Source organism: Octopus bimaculoides, chromosome 4 (assembly GCF_046866305.1).
Source record: "Octopus bimaculoides isolate indiv1 chromosome 4, ASM4686630v1, whole genome shotgun sequence".
Classification (NCBI taxonomy): Eukaryota; Metazoa; Mollusca; class Cephalopoda; order Octopoda; family Octopodidae; genus Octopus; species Octopus bimaculoides.
In genome coordinates, this window is record NC_142931.1 from 133,052,857 (window position 1) to 133,079,237 (window position 26,381).

The window sequence follows — 26,381 nt, forward strand, 5'->3', positions numbered from 1 at the left end:
GACATATACCATTGGTTAGTGATCTCAGGATAAGAGCTAGTATGGCTTAAAGACACAAGGCAATCTAGTGAAGGAAGTTGTAACTGAAAAATACTTCTGTCATGTATAAGTTCAAAGAAGTACTAGATGACGCCTCTGATAGAGGAGAAGATAGTAAACAATGGGTACTGCTGCTAGCCACCAGCAGATCCGCTGATGGATCAAAGTTTGAACTGGGCAGAGAATGACATGGAGAGGGAATAGTATAGTACTCATAAAGATTAAGAGGCATGCCTGGAGAGAATAGAAGAACAGTGAGGAACAATGAATGATATCAGGTAGCTCTAGCTACCCAATATTGTTCATTATTCACCACCTTTCTTCAAGACATTGAGCAAAATGAGAAGCTGAAGTGATTTGCCAATGTTCTGCACCAAGGTGAAAAGCAGAGAGAGTGTGTCTCACAAGACAGTGTGTCAGCATTTACTTTGAGTGATGCTAGGAATAAAGAGATATGGAAATGCTACTACCAGAGATTTCTGAATGAGAAAAAGAATGTTAGAGAGCGAGATCTGTCCCAAGTAGACCCAACAGAAGAGTGAGCTATTGAGGTGCAGAGCTATACAGATGAAAGAGGAATAGTTGTGTAGATGTTGAGAATATCTGGCAGAATAGGCCACACATTAGTTACTCACATAATCTATCAGGTGATACAGGAAGTTATCTCAAATGACTGGTATAGTAATATGATTGTCAACTAATATAGAAACAAAGAAAACTTTATAAAAATGAGTAAATATACAAGGCATCAAATTAATGGGCAAAGGATTAAATGTGCAAAGTGGTCTCCCTCAGTGTTGTATTTCCCTCGGGGGACTCGCAGAGATAACACAACGAGTTGTACAATTTAATTATTACATTTATTATTCAATTACATACAAAGAACGCACTCACCCAAAGTTCGTTATGAATAAACAAGAATCATGTCCGCCATATCTATCAATGACATTTTACTACGACAGTCACACAAGACAACAACAATGAAACAATGAACTCAGACGAACCAAAGTGACACACGGAACGTCAGACGAATTACATATCTAACAGTCCATATAACACTCAGTGTTTGGCCCTCAGCCCTTTCTCTTTATAATAATTCTCTAGGCTAATACAGAAAGAGTCCAACGCTGGTTGACAGTTGAAGTGTTGCAGAATAGTTCTAAACCTGAAACAGGACTTAGAATTGCAAGAACAAAAGGTTCATCCAGCATCAACAAAAGGTTTAGTTAGCAGAAGAGAGCACAGAACTCAGCTACTACATGGAAAGCAATCAATCTTGATTTTTAGAAAAGGAGTAGATGTGAATTCTAAAGTGTATACCCACTATAAACTTATGGATCCTCAAAAGCTTTGTGAGATTTTAGGCAGGTTGTTAGAGAACTTTTATATGTTATAGATGTAGTTAACAGTAAGATCACGTATGAAGTGAAATCTATTATTCACTGAATTTAAAATATCTACGTACAAGAGTCACAGAACATAAATGAGTTAAGATACTCTGATGCTCAATTTTTTAATGAGTATCAGAGGAAATTAGCTGTAGTGTGTAAGAGAAAAAATTGCACTGGTACAGATACTTTGTACATGAAGGAGGACAGATGTATGAAGAAATGTGAAGCAACATAAATAGAAGGAACTTGCAGAAAAGGAAGAGTAAGGGTGAAGTGGTGAATTTTGATCTCTGGATGCTCAATTAATTCTAACAAGTTACAAATTGTTGCTTTTCTAGAGATTAGCCATCTAACCCATGCCAGTTTGTAAAAATGATGTTTGTGAAATAGCATGGTCCCTATATATCTTCTATATTGCATATATTTCTACAGAGAACAATAGATATTTTTGGTGTACTATTGTTTATGGTGAAAAGCTCACCTTTCTCACAGGTAACACCATATTAGTGATTATTTCTAAACTCAAAGTACCACATTGTTTCTTGGATCCAATAATGAGTACCACCAGATCATATTAGTATATCATTTCCGTTTTTGTTTTCTCGATTATATTCCATAGTGTATAGTGGAGCAGATTTGGAATTAAGATTCCTTACATTAGTTTTCAATATAAACTTTGTAAGCATTTTCAATAACCAGGCTTGTTTTGTATAATTATAGACAGTTGTCATAAAAGCTTGAATATTGTTTTCTTCTTCTTTTTAAAGCAACCTTCATCTTATAAAGAAACTCCCTGTTTCCAAATGTGCTTACCAGTTTGTTGCTTTCTGAGTTCACCAACTTCACAGTAGGTATTCAGTAGTGTTTCTTTTTCATTTTTGAAAGTATACTTCCAAAGACTACATAAACAGCTGTATATTGAAATCATGGACTAAATTATATACATTCTCTTACTATTCAAGTTTTGTGACATTTATTGTTGCTTCATTATGTGTTAGATAAATCTTACAGAGTAAACTTATCTGGTGACTGAAAGATGCAAGCGTGGTTATAGGCACAGATTTGGCTGTGTGGTTTAGAACTTAACTTCCCAACCACATGGTCTTGTGTTCAGTCTCACAACATGGCACCTTGGGTAAATTTCTTCTACTATAGCCTCAGGCTGACCAAAGCCATATGAATAGATTTGGTAGACAAGGACTGAAATAAACCTGTCGTGTGTGTGTTTGCTTGTTTGTGTCACCTTGTTTTGACATTGCATTGTTGTTGTAAATGATATCACTATCATACAAGCAGTGTCATTTATTTCCAATATTCTGCAAAAATATGTCTGGCCATGGGGAAATATTGCCTTGCTTGAAAAGAGATAGGTTTGGTTGCATAAAGGGCTTCTGGCTGTAGAAAATCTGACTTCCATGCAAGCATGGAAAATTTGACATAAAAATGATTATAATGATAATGGTTTGTTTTAACTGTGTTGTAGCCATATTCCATTGCTGTCATGGAAGAATTAGGAACATGTAAAATTATGTGTGTGAACCAAACTAAAAAAGAACTTTAACCTACTTCCTTGTTTCAGATCAACAATTATTCCTAAAGGCTCACAAGCAATTATTAAACAATAATTCCAGGTAGAATATCAACTGTAAATCTAGTAATATAGTTTTTCACAAAAATTTTAACTTATTTTCCTCATATATTAAAGAAAAAATAATTTATATATCTAAATCATGTGTTTATTATTTCTGGGCCGTGTTTCTATGTTCCATTATTAGCAGTTCCTGCTCTATGGTAAAAAATTTTGTAATGGGTGGATTTTTTCTCACACTGAAATAATTTTGCAATTTTAGCTTTAAGTTTGTAGCTAAATGTTTGGCATAACTATAGGTATTCATGAATTATTAAACACCTTAGAAATATCTACTAGCTCTCACACACACACACACACACACACACACACCATCATCATCATTGTTGTGTGTCTGCTTTCCATGCTGCTATAGGACAAGTCAGAGGAGTGCATTTCACTCTTGTGTTTCATTTTGGGCTTGGTTTTTATGGCTTGACACCCTCTCTACAGCACAAACTGTACTGGATGCTTTTTCTTCTGTGACACAAGAAGTGTCAACAATACTGAAGTATTCCCACAACCTTATACTTTACAGAGTGTATGGTGGTTATTTTTCATAGCACCACCACAAGAGAGGTCACCGTTTTCTCAACACAACTAAAGAGACTTCTTATTTCCATGTTTCAATTCCTTTGCCTGCTTCTTTACAGAGTATTAGACATGAATGATAGTGACATTGGATGAGTGAAAGGAGTCCTTGGTATTCTGAGGCAGGTGTGTTTATTCAAGGCACAGTGACTCGGGAGATAAAATGACAGATACCCAAGAAAAAAGGAGCGAGTGTATGATGGCAGATAAAGTGAAATGGCATGATCATTGGTAGAACAGGAGAAGAGGGTAAGGTTAGTGTATTAGGCACAAGTGATCCAATGTTGTCTCCTTTTACATAGACTTCAAGGTGGGCTGGAAAGGTTATGTGAAGAGGGTTGTGATTGGAGAATTAGAAAATGGGTGTGTCCTGTATCAATGACTGACAGGAGCATGAGTGAGGGGAAAAACTAACTGAAAGATATCTGGGATAAAATACTCTAAGCTAAAAAAGATGGTGTTCACCTCTTGTTGCTGATTATTGCTTTATTCTCATACACTATAAAGTAACCAACTTTAGTCAATAGTTTGCCCCTCCCAACTATTTTACAATGTTTTGTTGTTTAGTCACAGGTCAGCCTTGATTAAGCAGATCTATGATCAAAAGCATTCCAACAAATGATTATACTGTCTTTTTGTATAACTTGGAATATACTGTCCCATGTGTCTTTCCTTTTAATGACAGTAAGGTATATTTGAAAGGAGTTAAGTTGCTATTTTTAACAGATCAAGTGACTGTATACAAGTTTGCTGTGCCAGTTCAAAACTAAAACTTATTTTGCAAATTAAAACACCTATAGTAGCTTTTAAGATATTTAAGAATAATTTTGTTTTGTTACTCCTATTCTGTTTAATTTTTTTTTTCTAGAAATAATTCTTGATCTTTTCTATCAATCTGCAGACCTATGCTAGTGCTGTGTAAAAAATCACCCATGTTGGCGCCACATAAAAAGCTTCCATGCTTGTTCCACATTAAAAACACCAAGCTGCTCTCTGTAAAGTGGTTGGTGATAGGAAGGGCATCCAACCTTAGAAACCATGCCAAAGCAGACAATTGAAGCCTGGTGCAGCTCTCTGACTTGCCATGTCAAACTGTCCAAGTCATGCCAGCATGGAAAATGGACATTTAAATGATGATGATAATGATGATTTCCATTTCAGTAAATTTCTATCTAATATTGAGTTGAGAATGGCATGTACACTGCTGTTAAAATATTGAAAAACTATTGATCCTTATAATTTTTATTGCTCTTCTTTCTGTCATTGAGTTTTTCTCAGTTGATATAAAAGATAATGGCTATAATGTAAATGCATGAAATATTTATTGACTAAATGGAGAACCTCAACCAGATTCCACATAGGCAAAGAACATGCAAATTTTTCTAGAACAAATGGGGTGGGTGGAATACCCATATTGTCGGCAGAGAGAAATGTATAGATGAAGTAACTGAGACAGTCAGAAGATGTAAAAGGCTAATTAAGCTTTCACTAGTTTAAAGGCAATACAACAGTAATAATGATTTATGTGGTTGAAGTACACACATATATATATATATATATATATATATATATATATATATATATATATAGATATATATATATACACCCCAATCAGGACTGACAGTTTAAGCAAAATGACTTTTTCTCTGAGGCCCATTTGCAAACTACCTCAATTGTAAATGACAGTGATCTCATCACAGCTGATGATGATAATGATCTCATCACAACACCATGCTCACACTAGCCTCCCTGCATAGTCAACCAAGTTGTACAGGGATATGAATGATATAGCATCATCATCAACTACTATAAAGGTATCGAGATTAACCAAGTTTCAAAAGTAACAGAATTATAGCACAATTATTGATGTGATGCAGTTTGGGTTTGTGCACTGAGAGTTTACCACTAATGCTCTCTTACTAATGAGGCAACTAAAGTGGAAGTTCTTAACTAAGAATAAGCTACTATCTAGCATTTGTTGATCTAAGGAAAGCCCTTGATAGGGTTCCACTCTGTCCTGTCTAATGGTCACTAAAACTACAAAAAAAAAAAAAAGCTAGGTGTAGATGAATGACCCTTAAGATCCACACAAACCATGTTCAGAGATGTTTTCAACAAAGTGTGAGTTGGCAATGAGTTCCTGGTGTCCATTAGGGTGTCCATTAGTTCCTAGTGTCCATTAGGGTGTAATTCTCAGTTCACTTTTGTTTATTATATTATAGTTCTTCAGGTTATAAAGAGAAGACTTGGCTGTCCATAGGAACTTCTGTAAGCTGTTGACATAGTTCTCATAGCTGAATCTGTTGAAGAAATTTCAGTGGTGGAAACAAGGCCTAGAAGTGGGAGGTTTGAAAGTAAATGTAGTAAAGACGAAAGTTTTAATTAGCAAGAAGACAAGTCTCTATGCTACACTCTATATTATACAATAAAGGAGAAAATAGGAACTCCATATGGAAAAAAGTAAAAAGCTAAGGAATTATGCTGAATTTAACTGTAAAGTTTGACTTTATAACAGTTAAGTATTGTATTTAATGGGATATATAAGATGCAGTTCTTTCCAAAAACATGTCTCAAAAATCACCCCAGATCTTATTATGTAAAGTTGGGTCAATATTACATGCTTTAAATGTACTAAAATTTGAGCTTCTGGCATGAATGCCAAGCAGTACAGTATATTGTTTCCAAATTTCTGGCAGAGTTAATTGTGTCATAGTGCTGTTTTTCTCACAGATGGTACCCAACTGACCCTACTATACTGTGTACAATGAACAATATGCATGTGTGAAATTAGAAATATAAAACTGTGACAATTTACCCATTGCACCCTCTGTGTATGTGTGTGTGTGTAGGTCTCCTCTAACAAAAAGGTAACTATGATCTGCAAATATTAATTCATCACCATTATTATCATCATTTTAATGTCTACTTTTCCATGCTTAGTATAAACTGTAGCTGTTTTGCACTGGGGAATCCATAGGTATGCTGACAGAGAAGGAAAGCTTCAGATGTACAGCAGTAATTAGCAATAAGAGCACCTGAGAAATAAACTCTTTAAAATGCTCAGAAGGCTCCATAGTGACTGTCAGTAGGTTCTCTTATCTACGTGACCTAATTAACTGTGGAGGTGGTGTTCCAAAAACATAGTAGCCAGAATATGAACAGGGTGGAAAAGTGCATGACTTCATGTTAGTGGACTATTGAAGCTTGTCTCAGAGATATGAAATCTTATCTTTATACCTCTTCACATCGTTAGAGAGGTGTTGTACTGATAGAACTGTTGTATGTAAGCCAGATCCGGACAGTTTGCTTGTGTCATTGAGTTACTTGATCTACTGGAAATAACTACCAAATTCCTTCAGATCATGCCTTACCATCTTGCAAAAAAAAAAAAAAGGAAGAACACATTGGCAAAAAGGTAGGATGGTGTTGGCCGCAATATCTTCAATCAAAGATTTGCTTAATTTGGGCTGATCTGTGGCAAATAACAACCACCACTGAATCTCCATATAAACTGTCTCGGGAAACTTTTCAGGAAAGCAGCAAAATAGTCCTGAATACAGACCTTCCTGTGCTTCTAGCCATTACCCTCTACTGCAGAAAACTTCAAATGATAGGAACATCATCAAAGGTTCTATCTCTTTCTGCAAGGCAAAACTGCAAAATATCAAATGCCTTGAAATGCTTTTTTTTTTTCTATTTCCCCAACAAACTATATGCATCCAACAGGTAATAGTATCTTCTACAGCCATATCAAATTAATCTGCCACAATCAGACACACTGCATTTAGTCTGTGGTGATGGATGAGACTAAAGATTTTTTTCAGTAAAGGTAGGGATTATCAATCATGCACATTATTGTTTTATAAATAATAATCTAAAATCCAAACAATAAAAGGAGGTATGTTACATGAAAGCTACATTCTATAGATGATGAATTGCTAGAGTATGCTGCAATAGATGAAACAAGAATAGAGAGGGTGCTTCCAACACAAGATAATAGATATAAGACAGTGAAGAAGCTCCAGTACTGGGTAATTAGTTTCCAATACAATCCTGAGAAAAGCTTAGTTACTTCAATGTTTGCATGCCACACTTTATCAAATATATCAATATGTGTATTGTAATGGTTTTCTCAATTTAGCATGTTATCATCATCATCATCATTTTAAGTTCGTTTTGCATTATGGCATGGATTTAAGGACTGCATTGTGCTCCAATGTCTGCTTTGGCATGGTTTCTACAGCTGGGTGCCCTTTTTAACACCTATTACTTTACAGCAGGTACTGGATATTTTGTTTTTTCGTGTCACCAGTACTAGTAAGGTTGCCATGCAGCTTGCAAGACTCTGAAATTCTGAAGGGTGTTTGCTTAATACTAGAAAATGAAGGGTTGAAGTATAATAAAAGGGGCTAGAGCAGAACAAGTTTCTTGTTGTTAAGGAGCCACAAGACTACCTATATTTTAAAAGAGAAGGTGGGAGTGATCAGGTGGAGCTAGAAAGTTATAAAAATAATGGTAATGAAATGTCTGGGTGGGCCCTCAAGGTATGAGGTGAGTAAAAGTGGGTGGGAATGAGGAACCTTGCATGTGTGGTAGTTGCAAGAGTGTATAGGGAAGTGAGAGATGGGAATGTGTGAGGAGAGAGGGTATTCTAAAGGCACTAAATAATTGGTGATGTATGACATCATCAGTTCAATCTGAGTTATGCCATCATGTAATATCTATGAAGTGAGTAAAGTTCCATTTATTAACCCTGTTGCTTGTGGCTTCATAAAAGAAATTCCAATCTGCACCCATTCTCAACATATCTAAATGTATAGGTGTGGATGACTGTTGTAGTATAAATACAAAGGTGCAGACATTAGTTGTGTAATGAAGAAGCTTGCTTTTCATCTATGTGGTCTTGGGTTCGATCCTACTGTGTGACACCTTGAGCAGGTCTCTTCTATTATAGCCTCAGGCCAACCAAAACCTTGTGAGTGGATTTGGTAGATAGAAACTGAAAGAAGCCCATTGTATATGTGTTAGTGAGTAGCCTTATGATGACATCATGCAATAGGTGTAAATGAACTTCCATCATCCATGTGATGTTTGTTTTCAGTTTTCCATGAAAAACATATCTGGTTATGAGGAAATATTACCTTGCTTGGAAACAGGTGAAGGCTGGTGACAAGAAGGGCATCCAGCTATAGTAAATAGGCCTCAACAAATTCCATTTGACTCCTGCATGCATGTTAATGTGGATGTTAAGTGATGTTTTCAATGATGATTGTTCATTCATGAAAACTTTGTTTTACCTCCTCTGTGTTTCATTTGATATTTGGTAAAAGAAAAATACATTTAAGTTTGTAAGTTGAACCATTAAAAACTTCAAAATAAGTGATTCTCTTAGTGTAAATATTATACATCTATGATGAAATTTAAACTTGTTTTTCTAGATAGTCTATTTTGTGAGATAACCAGCTTGTTAATGTGTGAGATTCAATTGTAAAGAAAATTGATTTAATTAATGTGTTACTTATTTCAGTTAACAGTTCAAGTCATAGCTTTGTTGCTCTTTTAAAGAAAACTCTTGATTGATTTTCCAAGATAGTCTGTAAAGCTTTAAAGAAGAAAAATGTATTCGGAGAAAGAATAAGTTTCAAGAAACGGATCTAGTAATGATGATTTGGCACTGAATACAGGATTTGATTACTTTTAACCTCGGTTTATAATAATTCAAAAATATATTGTATAATCTAAACTATATAATGCATTATTTTGAAATTCTCTTTTATACTTACTGTCTCCTTTTATGAAAAATGATTTCAAATATATTGAAGGGGATTTTTACCTTTTGATACCACCATACTTGAGACCACACTTGGTCCTGAAAAATTCTTAATGTTTTAAAGTGATCTAAATTAAAACTTTCCAACAAAATTTCATATTAAAATTGTATTCTAAACACCATCATAATAATGACAAAATTCATCATCATCATCATCATTTAACATCCATTGTCCATGCTGGCATGGGTTGGACAGCTTGACCAGGGCTGGCAAGCTGGAAGGCTGCACCAGACTCCAGTCTGATTTGGCAGTTTTACTCAGTTCTTCATTATTTTCAAAATTAATTGAAACAAAGGTGGTGTATGTCAATAAGGGTTTAAGGTAGAGTAAACAAAATGAATTTCATAAGATTTTTGTCAAGAGATTAATATCTTGTCTTGATTTTAATTTGAATAAAATTTGATATTTGTAAATTCCTATTTAAAGAAATAGAGACTGTCAATATATCAACAATGAAATTTTTTGGAGGTATAAGATTATTTTTTCTCTTTCAGAGTTTTCAACAATATGATTAAGATTAAATTTTCTTTTTTTTTTTTTTTTTCTAGTGCAAGAAAAATTATGAAGAATATGTGTTTTTCATGTTGAGTCAACATTATAGTAAGTTACTTTGATAGTTTCAAGCACATTCTAAGTATTTTTGTCCCCAAACCACAATTAGACCTTAATGACAGATATTTTACTTTTTCTCTCTAACAAATTATCCAAACCATTCACTTAAGATGAACACAGGGTAATTTTTAAAAGAATATAGTGATGGTGAGGTTAAAAAGTTATAAATCTTTACTAACATGATCTGGATAAGAATACAACATCGCCTTGATTCAGCAACACGAAGAGCCATTCTTTCATATTTGATATAACTACTACTCTTCAAGAGATCTTTGGTCTGCTACTATTTAAATCTTCCATCCAGCATGTATCATCCATTCCCTTCTATTCATTTATGCCAGCATCCCCATTTCCTACTAGTGTTTTTCATGACCAGGTACTCTCCTACTTCAGTTTTTCTCAGAAGTAAATATTACACCTACATCTTTCTATATTCACTGACCAGGCTTTGCTGTAATATAATAATTTACTTTTTCGAATTACATTTTGTGTATGCCTTTTCTTTCTGGAATTAATTATTTGTTTTAAAACCTCAAAATTACACAAACAGTAACAGAAAACAAACTGATATATATACAGTCATTTTGCTTTTTTTTTTATTTTTGGTGGTAGGGTCTTCTATTTCCCTTACTTTCACTTTCAATTTATTACAAAACTATATTGAGTCAGACAGTACTCAGTTCCAGTTTATACTCCTAACCCTTTCTACATCACTTTTCTTTGGATGTCTTTGTTCATTGGTTTCTACAGTATTTCCATGGTCCTCCATTCATCAATACATATTTAAATATGAATATATATTTTTTTCATTTTCGACTATGTAAAGACACGCATCCTTTTCCAGGACTATCTCTTCCTTCCTCCTTTTCCTCCTCACCGGACTTTTTTTTCTCTTTGAGCCATGCTGAAAACATTTCTATTTTTCTATTTGAAACTTTCATTGAGTGTGAACCTAATATATTCACTCTGTTCAATTGACTTTTTTCTCCTGTTTTTTATTCTCTCTCTCTCTCTCTCTCTCTCTCTCTCTCTCTCTCTCTCTCTCTCTCTCTCTCTCTCTCTCTCTCTCTCTCTCTCTCCCTCTCTCTCTCTCTCTCTCTCTCTATATATATATATATATATATATTTATATATATATATATATATATACATACATACATACATACATACATACACCCACACATACATGAGGGGTGCTGAAAAGTTCCTTACTTTGAGTAAAAGAAAATACAGGAGGATCAGTTAATTATCATTTTATTCTACATATCTCCCTCTCAGATTCACACAGCTATTGTGGAAATCTTTCAGGTTTTCTAAGCCCTGTAAAAGAACTCAAAAGGTTGGGCCTCCAACGAGACCTTTCGCGATACCCTTAACTTTTCAGTCCCCACCCCATGTGTGTGTGTGCATGTATGTGTGTATATATATATATATATATATATATGTGTGTGTGTGTGTGTGGAGAGAGATTTTCTCACCTATCTTGGAATGATAATTACCTATTAAGTTTTTTTTTTTTTATTTCTTTTTACACCATATACAAATATTACGGAGTCTGTTATATTGCTTGTAATGAACTTAATCATTACCTATTTCTCATCCTGACTGCATTGATTGTTTATTTCCCATTTCCCTTCAAATAGTTCACCAGTTTTGCAATTATTACTTACCTAAAATAACTTACAAACCTGCTTCTTCCCATGACTGGACCGAGCTAAGAACCTCTCAATCTCATTTCCTGTACACAACATATGTGAAGATACCTATGTTTCAACATCCTTCCAACTTTTCAAGCTCTACTTGTCATCATATACATATTATCTATTGACTACACAAAAAAAGGATGGTAATATTGCTTATGCTTAATAGGAGAACTAACATTACTCAAACTTGATACCACCCTTACTATGCACAGTAGCAGCACATTATCTGCTAATCCATATATGTTTCCTCTTTAGTATATTGATTTTGGCAGTGATTTTTGTTGGCTGAATATTCTTTCAACAACTACTGAACTTGTATTTTGTTACCTTACCACCATTTTAATCTCGTACCTCTTTCATTTACCTGAGAAAGTCTAATCTCCTTGATAGGTTGCCTTTATAGTGAGTGGCTTGAGGACTCCTAGCCTTTCTTAAAAGTTGGAGTAAAAAAGAAATGTAAAGGAAAAAGATGGAGTAAAAGAGGAAATAATAGATTGCAGAATGAAGAACTGAGAGTGGGGAAAAGAAGAGAATAGAAGGTAGCTAATAAGAAGAATGAGAACAAATAAGAAAAGTGGAGTAGAAAACTTGTCATCATATAGACAGATGACATATTGTGATGTATGTGTTGTTAGTGTGGTTGAGGTTGGTCATATTTTTCACACCCTTCAGATTCTACCATATCTAAAAGGCAGCACAAAAGTTTAGCGACATTTTTTATCTTTTGTCTTTTACTTGTTTCAGTCATTAGACTGTGGCCATGCTGGGGCACTGCTCTGAAGAGTTTTAGTCAATAGAATCGACCCCACTATTTCTTTTTTTAAGCCTGGCACTCATCCTTTTGGTTTCTTTTGCTGAACTGCTAAGTTGCAGGGGACGTAAACACACCAACACCAGTTGTCAAGTTTGGTAGGGGACAAACACACACAGACTCTCACTTACATGACTGATTTCATTCAGTTTCTATCTACCAAATCTCTTCATAAGGCTTTGGTCAACCTGAGGCTATAGTAGAAAACACATGCCCACAGAGGGACTGAACCCTAAACTATTTTGCTGGGAAGCAAATTTCATACCACACAGCCACTCCTGTGCCTATATCTCCATATTTAAAAAAATAGATCTGATTATAGAATAACAAGGGTTTACAAATTGTATTCTTTATCTTATACTGGTTTCAGTCTTTGGACGGAGGCCATGTTGGGACAACGCCTTAAAGTTAAACAAATCAATTATTTTGTTTAACAAATCACTTACCAATATTTACCTGTACCTTTTTTTAAACCTGGTATTTATTTTGTTGGTCTCTTTTACTGAACTACTGAAATAAGCAAAAAATAAAAGATATTTAAGAACTATGTGTTTCACATTAAAAAAGATTCTAATTTTGTTTTCTTCAAAATCCTTCTTTCAAAACACTCACCTGAGTACAAAGGCCACCTATTTTAAATAACTAAATGATGGCTTGTAAAAATGGCAATTATTATTCAAAGAAAAAAAGAGGAAAACAAAATCCAATGTTGAGAGATGTGACCTCTCATTGTGGAAAAGTAATGGCTGAACCTGGAGTGGTTTCTTGAGCTTTGAGTTATGCACCCTATGAAGTAACTTTATTCCAGATCAGCTGTTTGTATTTGTGATCATACTTTTTCAGTCACTATTCAAGATTCATGCTTATAGGTATGGGTAGGTTCAAAAATTAAATTGATGTTAGAGAGTTTGGCTTTTTCACATCCTTTCCTTCTGATAACTGAATGTTGAAACTGGCATATTGCATCTGCTGCAGCAATTCTTGCATCCAGTTCTTCCTCCTATCATTTGTGAAAATGACCATAAGAAAATGGAACTTCTCTACCTACTTAACACACATGACATTTATGAGGTTTCTCGAGCGAAATGAGCGTGGCCATTGCCAGTACCGCCTGACTGGCCTTCGTGTGGGTGACACATAAAAGCACCCACTACACTCTCTGAGTGGTTGGTGTTAGGAAGGGCATCCAGCTGTAGAAACTCTGCCAAATCAGATTGGAGCCTGGTGTAGCCATCTGGTTTCACCAGTCCTCAGTCAAATCGTCCAACCCATGCTAGCATGGAAAGCAGACGTTAAACGACGACAATAGCATAACGACAAGATTTCCTTGGCCAAAACGACTTCTATCCTGATTAGTCACTGATCTACTTTCATATCTAGAATGGTACTACTACTACATTCTCAAATATTGTAGAAACATCTAAAATAATCTCTCTGTCTATTTAGAAAAGACTCGCTCATCAATACTATCCACTCAAAACACCCTCCTATCAACATCCCTGCAGAGTTTCAGTCCCCACTAAACAGATCCTGCACTTTGCTTCTGTTGTGTCAACACCCACAGGCGAAGAAGTAGGATCTCCCAAGACATATAAATAGAGGTAGTCTGGCCGTGGTAGGAGTGTGTAGCGGTTGAGTAGAGATCATCCGAAGGTGCTAGATAGCAGTAGCTTTGAGACATAACAACTTCTCAGTTAATCATTCTCTCTCTAGATTTATGAAATTCCCTTCCCACATTTTTCTGTAAACATCAATCTACTTCACCTATATTTGATTAGGTTCCTTGCAAAGGTCTTGGATCATTCCCTCTCCAATTGATCATCAATGCATTTTAAGTTTAATGTCACACATTTAGGGAAATAGAAGAAAGGGATATTGCTGATGAAATCAACCACCATATTTGACTAGCATTTAATTTATTGATGCTGAGAGGATGAACGGCAAGGTTGATCCAAACAGGATCCAGACTCAGAATCTACGATCAAATTAACCCTTTAGCATTTAAAGAAACCATTTCTGGCTCAGAATATTCCACCTGTTTTAGGTTCAAAGTTGCCAGATCTGACCTCTCAGACCTACCCTGCAATGTCATTCTAAAAATTATTTATCACATCATCTAATTTATTTATTTATTTATTTATGCGTTTCAGTCAAGTGGCTGCAGTCATGCTGGAGCACCACCGTGATTGTTGAAGCTATGAGATAATAAATGATTAATTCAAAACAATGTGAATAAATAATAATTACATTTGATAGAGTAATCTGAATGCTAGAGGGTTAAATACCGTGAAGCATTTTGTCTTATTCTCTACCCTCAATTAATAACAAAAATCCTTCTTCCATTGAAATCCTCTGTCCCACCTCTCCTCATTTAAGCAGTACTTAAACATAGATCCAGCATTTAATAATGGAATTTTTCATCAAACACTATAATATATCATTGCTTTAGATACATCAATGTTTCTTTACTTCTTATATTCCTTATAGATATATGTTTGAAATCAACCTCTCTCTCTCTCTCTCTCTCTCTCTCTCTCTTTCTTTCTTTCTCTCTCTCTCTCTCTCTCTCTCTCTCTCTCTCTCTCTCTCTTTCTTTCTTCTCTCTCTCTCTCTCTCTCTCTCTCTCTCTCTCTCTCTCTCTCTCCTTCAGTATGTTTAACCCTTTAGCATTCAGCTTATTCTGCCAAATGTAGTGCTTATTTATTCACATTATTTTGAATTAATCATGCATTATCTCATAGTTTTGAGATTTCAGCAGCATTATTGTTTATGCTTAGAATGACAAATGTTGGGTAGATGTGAGAGGCCGGATCTGACCAGTTTGAATATAAAGTAGGCAGAATATCTGCGCAGATATGGCCAGATTAAATACTAAAGGGTTGAATTTATGAAAGCATAAGGAAAAGACATAGCTAAAAGATCCTTGATTGCTCAACCTGCTAGAAATAGCAACAAGATATTCCTGAAGTGAGAGCCTAATCTTTAAAAAAAAAGGGACACGTTGTATAATGTAGTCATAGATGTACTATGTCTAGAAAAAAATTAAGACAGGGTGGTCACCATTGGACTACTTTTAATTGTAGGTCTGGCTTGATCACTACTAACCTGTGACTAGCAATAACTATGGAAGAGGACTCAATTTCTTTTGACAGCTGGTTGTTGAAGTGTTTTGGCTGAGGTGTTTTTTTATGTACTTACACATCAAATATTTTATGAGGCACACAGGATTCAGCAGCAGTTGACCTATGACTACTTATCTGATCTATTCACAGCTGACCTTATTTGAAGGCCATCTCATTCTTTGACCTGTGACAGAGATAGTCATTCCATAGTTTAACTTAGTACTATTACTAAAAGCTCTCTATACCTTCCCTTGCTCCAGTATAATAGATACTACAGGTCTTAGCTCGCTGATTTCTCTTTTTCACATCTACCTGTTTTAATATGGATACTTAAAGCCTTCCTGCCATCTGCTGATGGTGAGTATAGTAAATTATAATTTACTTTTGCACAGTATCATTCATATTTTATCTTGATAAAGTTTGTCCTTGTTAATTCAATCCTATTCTTTTAAATATTAATTTATGCTCACTGATATTTTTCTTCATGCTTATCAGTCATTTACATAAAATTGTTTTCTTCCTTGTTTAATGGAAAGGAATGTAGTCAGTCAGCTAGCCTGGTATATTACTGGTATACATTTTATTAAATACTAGCAGAGGCACCCGGCGTTGCTCGGGAATGAAATTGTTGTTTATATACTTGAAGAAAAAAAGCAAAATATGCTGCATAGAAATTTGAGGACATTCTGTAGATGGACTCTCAGATGAATGATGGCTGGGCGCCTCTCATGAATGGGGAAAATTGAAGATGTGCCGAAAAGCCTCATTGGTACTTGGAAACTTTTACGAAAATTAAAATGGGGATTAAATGAAAAAAATGATTTACGTGAATATCCTCAGAAGAGTAATTGAAATAAATGGCGATTGTGGAACCCCCCCACGCACGCGTGCGCGCATACACACGTGTGTCTTTGTAAATATGTTTGTATACATTTATGTATGTGTGTGTTTGTAAGAGACAGAGTGTGAGTGAGAGAGAGAGGTTTGTTGTCATGTATACGTACATGCATAAATATACATACATCTTTGGATGTATGCATATGACAACACAGCCCTTGACTCACTCACACTCTGTCTCTTACAAACACGCACGCGCGCGCATACATATGTGTGTCTTTGTAAATATGTTTGTATACATTTATGTATGTGTGTGTTTGTAAGAGACAGAGTGTGAGTGAGTGAAGGGGTGTGTGTGTGCGTGTGTATGTGTGTGAGACAGAGTGAGAGAGCGGTGTGTATGTAGTATTTACTCTCCTCTCTCTCTCTCTCTCTCTCTCTCTCTCTCATACACACGAACACACAAAATAGAGAGTGAACCTTTTTGCGGTTGTTACGTCAATACCGGAAGTTGACATTGAGGAACCTTTTTAAAGAAGTGAATCTTAAATATAAAGCAATATTATTTATTTTTAATTAAAAAAATCAAATGAAGAGCCTAAGATTTATCCGAGGTCAAATTATTCATGCATTACAAGTATGGAAGCATTTGGTGAAGTCGATTTCACGTGAAAAGCGATTACACACACATCTCTGTTTTATATATAGTATAGATAGATGAAGGAATGCCAGGCAAAACTAATCCTGTTTAGATAAATAAAATGCATCTAATTTGTGTAAAATGACTAAGTCAGCTCATTACTCTGTGCTATTTCTGCCATTCCTATTTGCATAAAATCTTTATATACTCAGAAACTACATCAAAGAGAGAGGAAAGATCTATGCAAGATAAAAAATATAGTAAGATATACATTTCTGAACAATAAAATACTGACACAGAGTATTTAATACTCAACATAGTATCTTATCAAATTTGTTATAAATGAGAATGTGTTAAAAGTTTTTAAAAATTATGCTTGAATTACAAGATTGTTACCATAATGCAACTTTTCTAGAATTTAAGTGAAACTTAATTTGTAAAGTGGAAATAGATTGTATAATTCATATATATATATATAACCTCTTTGTATGTGAGTGTATATATATGTGTGTGTGTATATGCATATGTATGTGTGTATGTATGTATTTATGTGTGTGTGTGTATATGTATGTGTGTGTGTGTATATATATATATATATATATATATATATATAATATGTGTGTGTGTTCATTCATTTCTATGTCTGTTTTTCTATCCTGGCTTAGATTAAGCAAATATATTATTGAGGTGTAGTTTTACAGTAGGATGCCTTTTCTGTTGCTAACCCTTACCACATTTCAAGGGAGGGAGCTCTTATTTCACATGCCTTTGAAGGTGCAAAACCTGCAGGCACTTTATTGACAGGAGAAATGAGATAATGCCATTACTTGTAGCTCAGGGATTTCTGAAGAAGCTCTATTGTAAACACACACACACACAATGGGCATTTTTGTTTTCCATCTAAGCAAATCAATTCACAAGGCTCTGGTTAGTCCAGAGCTATAGTAAAATACACTCACCCAGGGTGTTGGGTAATTTGGAAGTGGCTTTAGATACATTTCATTTTAGACCACAAATCATTACAAAAAGAAACACTTGTGTTTGTCTCAATGCTAAAATTAATGCAAGATGTGTTTTTTCTAGAGACATTGTATGGCAGCAGCTATCTCTATCATAGTTATGTTGATCTCTTAACTATATTTGGATCTTGTTCAAAACGGGGGCACCAGTTTTCATTTATGTTTTATGTAGTGTTTTTGGTACGGAAAGACTTTCAAACTTCGTATACTTATCTATTTTGTGTTATAGAACAGAAAAAAATTTTTGTATTCGAATTTATTTCATGTAAAAAATTGTCTTATTTCGATAATTTCTACTAATCACTGACGTCTATTCAGTTGAAAACAGTTAGCGCTGTAACGGTGTATATCGTATTAATCCCCTAACCCTAACCCTAACTCTAGAATCCGAACTCTAAAATTGTTACACACATAGATACGCACAGCATAATTTATTATATAAACAATATATGCGTATAAATTACGATTAAACCGGATGAAATATGTCACAGGGAATAACATTTTTATGACCGCCCAGCAGTAACTCTATTCACTTGAATAGACGTCAGTGATTAGTTGAAATTACAGAAATACGACAACTTTAACATGAAATAACTTGCGATGTACGTTTTTTTGTTAAGAAGACTAAGAGGAAAAGATGTTTTATATGACACATTCTACCAGTGTCCCAAGTTTCAAAGTGTTTCATTAGTGTTTCGTTAAGAAAATACTGGTGCCCCTGTTTTGAACAAGATCCCTATATTTTGTAATCTATTTTTGTATTTTTTTCCTGGTAGAATATTATGTTCATCAAACAAATGTAGCTATGCATTGGAACAGCAGTTTTATCGCTCACTGCCATGCCTGCTCCTTCATCAGCAGTGTGTTAGCATCCACTTTTCCATGCTTGCATTGGTTGGATAGAGTTTATTGAGTTAGGGTAGATACCCTGCATGTCAGCAACCTACATCTGTTTCCAGGCAAGATAATATTTCTTTATTGCCATGTATGTTTCAGCTGAATGTTGGAAATGAACGACACTGCTTGCATGACAATGACACTCATTCACTCATTTAAAGCTAACACACAATATCAAGTGTGTGTGTGTATGTATATATATATATATGTGTATATATATATATATATATATATATATATACACATATATATATAATGGGCTTCTTTCAACTTCCATCCACCAAATCCACTCCAAGGCTTTGGTCAGTCTGAAGCTATAAAAGAAACTTGTCTAAGGTGCCATGCAGTGGGATTGAACCCAAAACCATGTAATGGGGAAGCAAACTTAACCACATGACCTAGAGTAAACATAGTTTTTTTTTTATCTATTTTTTTTTTTAAAGATAAATGTCTTTTTTAGTGTCACTAAATGTTGTCCTTTATGCTTGAATCATTGGCTTGATATTTTCTCAAACAAACAATTCAAGCATAAAAAGACATAGAATCCAGGTCACAAGTTCACATTTCAGTGGTCAGCTTTCTCATGCAATGTCACATTTTTAAAAACAGATGTCTCAATCAAGCTGCTTCCTTTGAAGCGATTAGAATGCTATTTTTCTTACTCATACTTGATATATTCTAAGCCTCACCACAACCACCACTTTCCTTTCTTCTGACTTGATTGAAATTCATTAGTTCTGGAAGTATTATTTTTCATAAATACTGTAGGCTTTTAAAATATGTAATCAACAAATGGCTTTAGATACATTTCATTTTAGGCCAGGAATTAATACAAAAAGAAACACTTGTGTTTGTCTTAATGCTAGAATTATGCTAAATGTGGTTTTTCTAGAGACATTGTATGGCAGCAGCTGTCTCTATCATATTTATGCTCATCTCTTAACTATATTTTGTAATCTATTTTTGTATTTTTTCCCTGGTAGAATATTATGTTCATCAGACAAATGTAACTATACTTTGGAACAGCAGTTTTATCTCTCACAAGTTAGAATAATTGACTTCCATATTATGCATGTGAAGGGTGTAGATTGCATTTTCTATTCCAGTTCTTTTTGTTCTAAGTTCTGATCCTGCCAAAATCAGTTTGCTTTTCATCTTTCCTGGGTTGATAGAATAAAGTACCATTAAACATCTGGAATAGACATATAGGGCTAGATACTTGTTAAAATTTTTGGTCAAGTTCCTATGTTTGAAATTATATTAATACATGCACAGATGTGGCTGTGTGGTAAGAAGCTTGCTTCCCAACTACATGGTTCTGGGTTCAGTTCCACTGCATGGCACCTTGGGCAAGTGACTTTTACTATAGCCTTAAGCTGACCAAAGCCTTGTGAGTGTACTTGGTAGACAGAAACTGAAAGAAGCCCATCATATATGTGTATCTGTATGTGTGTGTGTGTGTGTGTGTATATATAAGTCCTGGGGTCGATTTGTTCAACTAAAGGCAGTACTCCAGCATGGCCACTGTCAAACAACTGAAACGAGCAAAAGAGGATGTGAAGATTATTCACTATTTCTCTTAGTTACAAAACTAACATGTTGGATGTGTTGGAACTTGGTGTCTTGTGAGAATTCTATAGTAGTGTCGTTCCTAGTGACTTGCATGCAGTTTGTTTATGTTTATGAAGATTGAGATAATGAACAAGCAGTTTAAACTCCCTATGAACTACTTGTTGATTCTATCCATATTAATTCAATATGGCCCTTTCCTTAGTTATACCAAAGATCACCAAAAGGTTACAATATCTTGTAAACTGTCTGATAGCAACGATATAATGGGACCTTAATCAAATGATACTAATTGAAAAATGGTGTCTAATTATATAATTTTATACCTGCCAACTTTTCTTGGGAAGATTACAGTTCTTTTTCTTTTTTTGTTTTAGTTTGTTAAATCAGTAAGACACAAGTGATTTCAAGCTGATGCAAGAACATAACACCAATACCAATAATATTCTTAAAGTAGAAAATGTTAATGTATTTAATGTTTGGTTAGGTTAGTGATTGAAAGGAAAATATATGTAATAGGGAAATACCAGAGAGAAGCTGTTTTATGGAAGAATGATTGGGTAAAGTGTTTAATATATTGTGTCTAGGAGGTGTGATAGAAAGAAGGTAGTTGGATGTAGGTAAATGTGTTCTTTATAGTTATCAAATTTGTAGTAGCACTTAGAAGAAACTGGAGCAGGATATACAGTTCATTGGGTGTAGCGTGTTGATGAATGAAAGCTTCCTATCAGGTGGCTAGCCTTTTCTTTAGCAGTTTTGACCTAAACCATACCTAATTTGTGATATAAGTACATTAGTATCCTAACATTCAGTTAGCTGAGTACCACACATCTAATCAAGTAGTACTGATGCAGACAGATCACCCTGTAATGACAAAATAAAAAGAAAGAAAAACAGCCCTTTTTGATAAGACCCTCTTTTCTTAACATTTAAGAATTAAAATTCACTGAGTGTTTCCAGTTAAAATTCTTCTACACATTTGATAAATGAAACAGCCTTGACAATAATTAAACTTACCCCTCAAAAATATGAAATCTGCTGTTTTGCTGCTTAGACACTTATCTCCTTTATGTCATGGTCATTCCTTCCTTACCATCTGAGTTCTCAGATTTCATCAGAGTCTCACGATGTAGAAATACCAGCTATCAATAAGTGTTAAGTAATTTTGAAGCTTACACAAACTCACATATTGAGCCATAATGTGATTAACTTATATCATGTATTAGTTGGAGTGGTGTTCTTATCTTGGTTGTTACTTTTTCACTACATTTTGGCTATGTACACTCCAGCCTTTTTCAGGTGTTTTGTGATTGACTTTAATGCCTTGCCTGGGATTGAACTTAGAACTGTATGTGATCAAATTGGTAACCATTTAGTATCCTCCATAGTTTCTCACATTCTTTTGTTATTCTTAAAAATGTAATACAGGACTGAAACATGTGAAAGATACCAGATAACAAATTACTTTATTTTTACTTGTTTCAGTCATGCTGGGGGACCTTGAAGGATTTTAGTTGAAACCCCAGTTCTTCTTATTTTTCTGTAAAACCTGGTACTTATTCTATCAGTCACTTTTGCTGAGCTACCAAGGGGGACGTAAGCACATCAACATTGATAATTTATTTTCGAACGCAGAGACACCATTAGAGCAGTAGAAACATCGGCTAAATTATCCTTACAAAGCAGAAAAGTTTGTCAACAACCAGCTATGGGACACGGTGACATACACAAAGACACACACACACATATACAACAGATTTCTTTCGGTTTCCATCCACCAAATCCACTCAACAAGATTTAGATTAGCCTTAGGTTATTGTCAGACACCTAGCCAAAGTGCCACACACTGAACCCAGAACCATGTGGTTGGGAAGCAAACTTCTTACCACCTGTCTGGAATTTTTTAATTCTTAGCTTAAGCCTTTTCATTGGCTGATGTATCTACTAATCCTAGAGTTTTTAATGCTATATTCTTTCTTATGCATTTCAAAATAATATTCAATAACTTAACATTTTTATTTTTAAATCCAAGGGGTTAGTCAGTTAAATTGCCCCCATTATTGGACTGGTACTTTGTTTTATAAACCCTACAGGAATGGGAGCAAAATTGGCTTCTGTGTGATTTGTACACAGAATGTAAAGAGCCGGAAGAAAGACTATAAGGCATTTTATCCAATGCTCTAACAGTTCAGCCATAATAATAATAATCTCTAATTTAGATACAAGGCCAGCAATTTTGAGTGGAAGAGATTAGTCAGTTATGTTGAACCCAGTACTTGATTGTTACTTTATTTTATTGACCTTCAAGCAAAAAAAAAGTGGAGGTGCATGGCTTGGTGGTTAGGGTGTTGGACTCATGATTGTAAGATTGTGGTTTTGATTCCTGGACTGGGTGATGTGTTGTGCTCTTGAGCAAAACATCTCAGTTCATGCTGCTCCAGTCCACTCAACTGGAACAAAATGAGTAATCCTGTGACAAACCAGCTTCCTGTTCTAGGAGGAATATATATGCCAGAGAAACCAGGAAACTGGCCCTATGCTCTTTATGTAGTAATGTGAACAAACCAAGGGAAAGAAAGACAAGGTTGATCTCAGCTGGATTTGAACTCAGAACATAAAACACCCATCTTGTATCAATTATACTATCTGATAACTTATGCCTTTGTTGATGCAACTATTTTTTCAGCCATGAATTGAATATTTCAGAAAATTATTTTTGTGTACATGACAAAATTATGTTTCAATGAATAATGGTGACAAATAGAATGATTTTAAGAGCAGGTCCTTCAGGCTTGATAGACTTGAACCAAAATAACATTTGATTATTGTTACTAGTTAGTCAACACTTCACCAGAAACATTTTTTGGAGGTTTGTCAATTTGACAAGTATTTCTTTTAATAAAATTTAGATATTTTATTTCATTTTAAAAAAGACAAAAAAGAAATTTATGAAATGATTTTATTTAAATCAATTGTTATTGCTGGAAAAGTTTTTTCAAAGAATAACAAAACAAAACAAATTATAAATATATGAGCAATGAGAAGATTAGTCATACACATGGCAAAAATAAGACATATGCTATAAAAATTCTTCATCTTATTAGTATGCATTACTTTCAGATAATCTTTCTAATGTTGTTTCTAAATTTTATTTTGGTTAGGTTTGGTTTGGGTTAGTATGATTTTGTTTATTTTGCTGCTAAAATTGTACTGATGTAGACTTTATGCAGTTTTAAACAATGTTCTTTAACATGAGTGTACAGTCATAACTATGCGGTTAAGAAAGTACAGTATTGTAAAAAAAGCAAGGCTGTGCAGTTAAGAAGCTCACTTTGCAACCCTGTGGTTTGGTGTTCAATCCTACTGCACAGCACCTTGGACAAATGCCTTCTATTATATCCCAAGGCCAGCCAGTACCTTGTGAGGGAATATGGTAGATGGAAACCGTGTGAAAACTTGTATATTTGTATGTCTTTGTGTCTGTTCTCCCACCATTACTTAACAACCAGTACTGGTTTATGTTCCTGTCACTTAGCAGTTCAGCTGAGGTTAATCTGTTTGACTAAGTCCTTCATGTGATGCTCCAGCATGGCCACAGTTCAATGACTGACACAAGTAAAACATATAGATAAAAGATTAGTATTTACAACCACATTAAAAAAAAAACAAAAGCTCTTTCTTGCACGATTCAGTCTAAGATTTGTTTGTAAAGAATTTCTATTAATAAGTCTATTAATTGTAGAAGCATGGACTCAAGTCCAAAGGCCTAAAGGGCAACATGACAAAAACAAAATACCAGTTAGTAACTGATAGCTTACAATCCTAATACCATTTGAAATGTAACTTTGCTTAATATATAGGAAGAGAGATGTTAAGAATTCTGTGCTGTGCATTCAGGAAATAAATGAAATAAGCATGGATGTGTAATATTCACCAGCAGAAGGGATAGGGCACAAGTTATCTGAGAGAGTAGCTGAGCATTTAGAGTTTCAGCTAAAGTATCTAGAATAACATGTAGTGGTATATACAGTGAGTGATAAATGAATGTATCACATGTTTCTGGTGGAGGTTACTTAAGGAAATGATACACTGAGGGGGATTGTAATAAAATAGTGAAGTCATATCTTAGGATGTGAAGTCTCAAAGAAGAGATCATAAAAGATCAATACTGGTGGGGATATACTGTTCAGCAGACTCATCCTACCCACATTCATGTGGGGAAATAAGCATTAAACTAATGGTAAAGATAATGAAGAAAACAGTTCTTTGCAGTAAACTACACTTATCTGAAGCTTATTCAATAGATTTTGGTTTTCAACAAATCATGAGCTTTAAAAGAGTATTTAAAACTCCACTTCAGTTTTAACTCTAAGGCAGAACCTGCTCCCCATTGGTCATACTGCATAGGCGTATATATTTGCTTCTGATAATGATATTTTGGCCACTTTGTTGTTATATTACAGTAAAATAACTATGCTGAAATACTTAGCCTTTGATATAAGCTTATTGGCTGTTCCAGTGCAGTTGACACATTCTGCCTTCGTTTGTATCCACTGCTTATATCAACAACTTCTTCTTGATATTCATTAATGAGGGCTTTCACTGTATCCTCCACTGGAGGTCAGGCAATCTGGTATAATGTTTAATACACAAGAACATAAATGTTATTTCAAGGAAGCAGAACTACATCCCCTCTCTTAATTCCTATGAACAACTCCCAAATTACAAGTTGTCTATCTCATCAACATACACTCATTCTCACTGACTCTGTCCATCTTTCCTTGAATTTCCTTATTTTTAATGCTAATAAAATTATACAAAGAAGAGATGGCTTTGTACCTTGGTAATTGTTGACTCTCATTAACTTATTCAAATAAATATCATTCTGTTGTTAATATCTGGTGAACTAATGTTGTGTTGCACCACATTTAGAATAAATTTATTTACTTGATTAAATAAAACCTGCTTCCTGGAAACCTTTAATAGTGCTCCATTCTCATTCTACTTCATAGTCTGTATTTTATAAATTGTTGGCTTTGCTGTGCTCCCATTTTATCATATATATATATATATATGAAAGAGAGAGAGAGAGAGAGTCATTTACTTCTCCCTTTTGCACTCATAGACTTACAGCCTAAATTTCACTCTAAATATCATACACAGTTCTGCAAACCAATCTGTCTGATCTGATTTCACAATACACTAGTCTCCAATTTTCCAAACTATACATAAATAAAACCAATATGATTCCCCCCACTCTATCTATTTCTCTGTCTGTCTTGTGTAAGCGAAAGAAGTTATGGTTACAATTCTTCCTCTTTAGACACTTTGATGTAAGGAAAGAAAATTACTTTTTAGATTCTTTAGCTATGTTGAAACTGCTCTGAAAGCTGGTATTAAATTTGATTAAGATAATTTTGAAAATATTTTCTGCAAAGTTATATATTAGAAAATAGGCATGCTATAGGTACAGATATGGCTTGCATATCTCAAACAATTCATTGAGGTAGATTTTCTATGGCCAGATGTTCTTCGTGTTGCTAACACACACCTATTACCAAGCAAAGTAATATTTCTCCTTGGCCAGATATGTTTTTCATGGAAGACAACAAAATCACTTCTATTGCAGTAATGCTTGTTCTGCAGTCATCATGTGATATCAGTACAAGGTATGTATATATATATATATATG

At 34.5% G+C, this 26,381-nt stretch overlaps 1 protein-coding gene across 4 annotated transcripts in view; it reads left to right on the plus strand.

The window, feature by feature from the left end:
• Positions 1–26,381, plus strand: part of LOC106876440 (uncharacterized) — a 195,197-nt gene that overhangs the window by 67,819 nt on the left and 100,997 nt on the right. For 3 of the 4 annotated variants that reach the window (XM_014924998.3, XM_089351493.1, XM_014924989.3), the window contains exons 2-3: positions 2,198–2,277; positions 10,028–10,079. The gene's annotated coding sequence lies outside the window, so the exon portion shown is untranslated. The remainder of the gene's footprint in view (positions 1–2,197; positions 2,278–10,027; positions 10,080–26,381) is intronic. The other variant, XM_089351494.1, reaches the window with a different exon arrangement.